Here is a 6,000-nt window from a genome sequence, read left to right as displayed (position 1 = left end):
GGGAGAGCCTGTGCTAGCAGGTACAAGCTGCCTCCTGGTCAAGAGCTGAGTGTTGTGGACTAACCAGACTAAGGCAGAGCACTGGATGTAGGCCTCAGACTAGATCTGGGGATTGAGGATGGCGTGTGGAGGGGAAGATCAGATGGTGGACTCACCAGACTGGGCCTTGGTGCAAGATTAGTAAAGAGAGGGACAGTGACACAACTTCTGTCCCCGGAACTTCCCAGGCAGTGGGTAAGGCCAGGAAATAGGTGCTGGAGCCGTGTGATACAGACTGAGGCATGGCTGAGAGGGATGTGTGCCTCACAGGCTTCCGTACATTAAGTGGAGAGTCAGTTAGATGCTGTGCTCAAGGGGTGATAACAGTTTTAGAGCAGCAATCTGTGGGCTGGAGAGATGACCCAGCAGTTAAGAGGGCTTACTGCTCTTACAGAAGACCTGGGTTCAGTTTCCAACAACCATTAAGAGGTACTTTACAGATGCCTGTAATAGCAGCAGCTCCAGGGACTCTAATGCCTTTTCTGCCACCTAGGAGCAAGTCTCTCTCTCTCTCTCTCTCTCTCTCTCTCTCTCTCACACACACACACACACACACACACATTTATAAATAATATTTTATTAATAATCTTTAAAAATTAAAAAAGGGCTCAATCTGGCTAGGCATGGTAGCTCATACTTATAATCCTAGCTCTTGTTAACTGAAGCTAACATTGCTGAGTGTTAGACCAGCCTGGGCAACAGAATAAGATCACATCTCAAAAAACAAACAAAGCAAATAAGTGATTAAAACATAATGGCATATTCTAGTTGTAAATGGAGAATAAGCTGTCGGGGAGCAAGGTCGGCAGGGAATCTGTCAGGATGTTGTTCAGATCCCTAAGGGCATCTTACAGTGGCCAAAGCTAGAGGTGGTGAGAGACTGATTCTCGCTATTGCCACAGGACCTTCAGATGGATAAGGCATGGATTTCTAGAAAAGGAATGTAATATTTACCCAAGACTAGAGAAGAGAGGCTTTGGTCCAGACCCCAGGGCATTGGCTTCATGACGAATATGTTTGTTTGGGATTAGGGACAAAGCAGACTGCTCCTGGCAAACCTGGAAAGTGAATGCGATTCAGGCTGGCCCCTGGGGATAGAAGGCTGCCCACACGGGACTGTTTCAAGCTAAGAGTCTGGGTCAGTGAGAAAGGATGAAAAATGAGCCCAGAGCTACAGCAGAAAGCCCTAACCATCGAGATAAGATGTTCTAATGTGGAAAGATTACTTACTAAAGACAGCCAAAGTGCTTCTATCTGCTCTGGGAAGAATGATTAGTCCTGACAGGACAGATTTCTAAAGATATATTTGCACGCATGCACAGTCTATCAGACTACTGAAACAATGAACTCTCCAAAATTGGAATATTGAGTTGTCTCATGCTAGAAGGAAAAGCTGAAGGCTGATACTGGCCTGAGTAGCTGTGTGGTGGGGAGGGGAGTTTGTCTCCTAGAAATGGGGTTACAATTTGTCTACTATCTTAAAAGAGAGACTGGAGCCCAGGCAGTGATAATAGGACCACCTCTGTCTTAGTTAGGGTTTTACTGCTGTGAACAGACACCATGACCAAGGCAAGAACAGCATTTAACTGGTGCTGGCTTACAGGTTCAGAGGTTCCAACCAATATCAAGGCAGAAACACGGCAGCATCCAGGCAGGCATGGTACAGGAGGAGCTGAGAGTTCTACATCTTCATCTGAAGGCTGCTAGCAGGATATTGGTTTCTAGGCAGCTAGGATTGAGGGTCTTATAGCCCACACAGTGATACACCTACTCCAACAGGGCCACACCTTCTAATAGTGCCACTCTGTGGACTGAGCATATATACATAAAGAGCTTACTGTGACTGTTTATTATATATGTTATATACACCCCTGGACCCTTACTTAAGCCAGAACCTGTTAGGACCTAGAAAATAGACTTGGGATGGAGGCTGGGTGGTCACTGGACCTTTGATTTGTTCATCTCCCAAATCTGTCCTTTTTCTGGCTTTTGGTATTAATTTGTCCTTCAGCCTTTTGAAAGCTGATCAGAGGATTCTCAGGGCCTAAGCTGATCCTAACTCCAATAACAAATGGACAATAATTCAAATAAGACAAAAATACTATAAATACTTACTAAGGGGGACTGGAGAGCACATACTGCTTTTGCAGAAAACCTGAATTCAGTACCCACACGGAGAAGCTAACAGCCATCAGTAACGACAGCTCCAGGGAGATCCAATATTCCTGGCTTCCATGGGCACTGCACAAACATGCACACACTCACACTCATACATAATCAAAGATAAATCTAGTTCTGGAACAGCGGCTCAGAGGTTAAACTCTGACAGCTCTTCCAGAGGACCTAGGTTTGAGTCCCAGCATCCGATGGTAGCTAGCAACTGTGGTTAACTCTAGTTCCAGGGCATCTGACACCCTCTCCTGACCTCTGGACACTAGGCATACATGTAATAGACAAACATACATACAAAACTCATAAACATGAAAATTAAGCATATACTAAGTACCTTAGTACCTTTACTAAGCATCCACTAAATACCTGCATTCAGTGTTCTTTAAGTCATACAGTAATGGTGACTTGTGTATGAATGAGCAGCCGCCTATGCAGGGACAAAGCTGAGAAGCCACAGGACGAAGCTTGAGGTTTAGCCTGGACTCAGCTCCAAAGCATGTGTGCTTACCCACCAGTCAACACAACCCAGTGCACCGTCTCGGCTGCAGCTGGAGCTAGAGAGAGAGGTTCAAGGCAGGCAGGTATGGGAGCAGTGAACACAGGGGAGAAGTCTGAATGTTCAGACATCATCAGTCTGGTTCAAGCTAGACATGAAAAAGAGGCTTGGAGTGGAATTTAAAGATGGAAGCATGAGAAAAATCCCGTCACCCGGCCGGCATCAGCAGCGAGAGGCGAGGCCCTCCCAGTGCTGACAACTACTGGGGCATGTCTGCCTGGGGGGGGGGGGGTAATGGCACCCGTATGCAGCATCGCAGCAGACAAGGTAGATGATGAAATGCCACCTTTCCCCAGGAGTCCTAAAACTACCAGATACAGGAAGAACACCCCAAAAGCCACTCCCGGCCTATTTAAGGAGACCTCCTCAGGCTGTGAGGAAGGAGAGACACTAGTCCAAGCTTGACAAGCCAACCTCTGGCTTCCATCAACTTTGGTTTCGTTTTATCAATCAACAAGGGCTGGTGCACAGACCAAGGAAACTTGCCAGTGTGGTTAAAAGGTTAGAGTCTAGCCCAACCCAGACCCTGTAGAACTCGTGAGCACCCGTGCTGAAAGCCTCTGTGATATCACATGAGGTAACAAAGTCTTCCTCTTGGAGTACAGATGATGAGTGGACAAATGTAGATTCCCTACTTCTCTCTCCCGGTATCTCCCATCAGTGTAGTCTGAGGCCTGTCTGAAGTCTATCTTCCCTAACAAATGGCTTTGTTCTCTATTTATTGAACAGCAAAGAAAATAACAGGAAAAAAAAAAACCCTTTTACAGAAATCTTTAAATGGGGGTGGGGGGAGCTGGAGAGATGGGGGGGGGCGGGGTTAAGAGTACTCAACGCTCTTCCGAAGAATCTGAGCTCAATTCCCAGCACTCACATGTCTGACTCAGTCAAAGACCTGTGACTCCAGTATAATGGATCTGATTACTCTTCTAGCTTCTATAGGCATTGAGTACATGTGTTGCACATACACACATGCAGGCAAAACTCACATGTAAAATTTTATGAGAAGTTACTTACCCCACATGACACTCAAAACCACAAAGACATTATCAACCTATATCCATATTACCTAAATCCAATAGATGCTTGTGTTAAATTTGCTTTCAGGGGCTGGAGAGATTGAAGGCAAGAACATTGGCTGCTATTCCAGAGGTCCTAGGTTCAATTTCAGTCCCAGGGACTCAACGCCCACTTCTGGCCTCAGTACACATCAGACACCCACGTGATACATAGGCATTCCTACAGCCCAAACACCCATACACATAAGAATTTTACAAATTAAAAATATGTATTTATGTTTGTGTATATGCCACATGTGTGCAATGCCCATGAAAATCAGAAGAGGGTGTTAAAGATTTCCTGGAACTGGAGTTACAGGTTGTTATGCCCGATGCGGTGCTGGAAGCATGTTCTCTTGAAGTGCAGCAGGTGCTCTTAGCTGCTGAGCCATATCTCCAACCCCAACATTACTCTTGCTGGTGTGGTGCACACATCTTTAAACCCAGCACTTGGGAAGCAAAGATGGTGGATCTCTTGAATTTGAGGCTGAAATTGAACCTAGGACCTCTGGATCACAAACAGGCATGAGGTGAAGAGACTGAGATGGATGACTGTTCTTGACATGTCTGTGTAGGCGAGAGCCTACGCTGGTTTTGGCTTTAATAGTGAGTGAGAACTGAAAGGGTGAAATTGAAGATGTGAGCACTTCTGTCTGCCCGATGACCGGAATCCACTCTGTTCCTTCCACATTACACCATTGCATCTGTGTGAAAAGTTCTTTTGAATAGAGTAACAACCTAAGGGGTAGTACTGGACAGGCTTTTAACTCAGACATGGCAGTTAAGTTACTAGTTTTTATTTTTGCTTTTAAAACATCATTTGACTCCAATCCTCTTTGATTCCTTAGACAATGGGCTACAGTGCAAATCACATGTCATGCATTGCCTAATGACAGCTAGTGTTCTGAGAATCCACGTCTCTGGACGATTTCATCACCATGGACTTACAGAACTAGATGGGACAGGCCAATCACTGTCACCTCTTGGTGCAGCCAAGAAATAGAGAAATAAGCTGTGCGAGGCGCTGCCAACACAGAGCTGTTACATTTCTAAAAGAAGCACGCACTAACCATTTGAGTAAACACTAACCAACCATTTGAAGCTGGGCTGTACGTTTTTCGTGAGTGCTTTGCCTGCACGAAACCCTGGGCAATACTTGCGTGTCTGCTGCCTGAAGAGGCCATTACATCTTTGAAACTAGAGTTAAATGGTTGTTGTGACTCACAAAAAGTGGGTGCTGGGGAGCAAATTCACTCCCCCAGAACAGAAGCCAGTGTTCTTAACCACTGAGCCATCTTTCCAGGCCCTAAAACTTCAATTTAAAACCAAAACTGTGTGTGCAGTTGTGCATGCCTGGGTATAGTGTGCTACACAGAGAGACACCTCTGAAGGTCTGAAGGGGGCATCAGATGCTCTAGAACTATAGTTACAGGTGGTTGTGAGCTACCCCATGGGGGTTAGGAAATGAACCTGGACCCTCTCCAATAGCTGGGAGTACTCTGAAAGCCTGAGCCGCCTCTCTAGCTGACAGTCTGTATGTGTCCTATGTTACCAGTCTGGAGGGCTGTTATGGCGGTACCTGCCTGCAGCCCTCCCATTTAGAAGACCACACATTCGAGGCCAGTGAGGCTATTTAGCGAGTGACACCCTGACTCAATGCATTAAAAGGCAGGGGCTAGAGAGAAGGCTCAGTACTTAAGAGCCCTGGGTGCTCCTCTAGAGGCTCCAGGCTTGCTTTCTAGCACTAACAGTGGCTCGCCGTCATCTGTAACTCGAGTTTCAGGGGATCTGCTACTTTCTGGCTTCTTCAAACCATCAGGCATACATGTGGTAGGGGCATAGATGCAAAGAGCTGTATACATACAATCAAAAAATTAAAAGGCCAAAGTTTGACCCTTGCTACCACAAGGATGGATGTGAAGTGGTTTCTGCATATGGTTAAAGCTGCTATCAGGTTGAAACAATGCTACCATCAATGTTTTATACAATTCCTATGGTAACTGCAAAAGAAAATGCCTACAGAAATGCACACACACACTGCACACAAGTCAGGCAACAAAATAGGGAAAGTGAGACAAATACAAGATACAAAACAATAAATTCAGATTCCTGACTAAATGGCTATATGGGTTTTTTAAAAATCCAATTATATGCTATACACCAGACTCATGTGTCTTT

This window comes from Apodemus sylvaticus, chromosome 7 (assembly GCF_947179515.1).
Source record: "Apodemus sylvaticus chromosome 7, mApoSyl1.1, whole genome shotgun sequence".
Classification (NCBI taxonomy): domain Eukaryota; kingdom Metazoa; phylum Chordata; class Mammalia; order Rodentia; family Muridae; genus Apodemus; species Apodemus sylvaticus.
The sequence above is the reverse complement of the archived record's forward strand: the minus strand, read 5'-3'. Positions refer to the sequence as shown.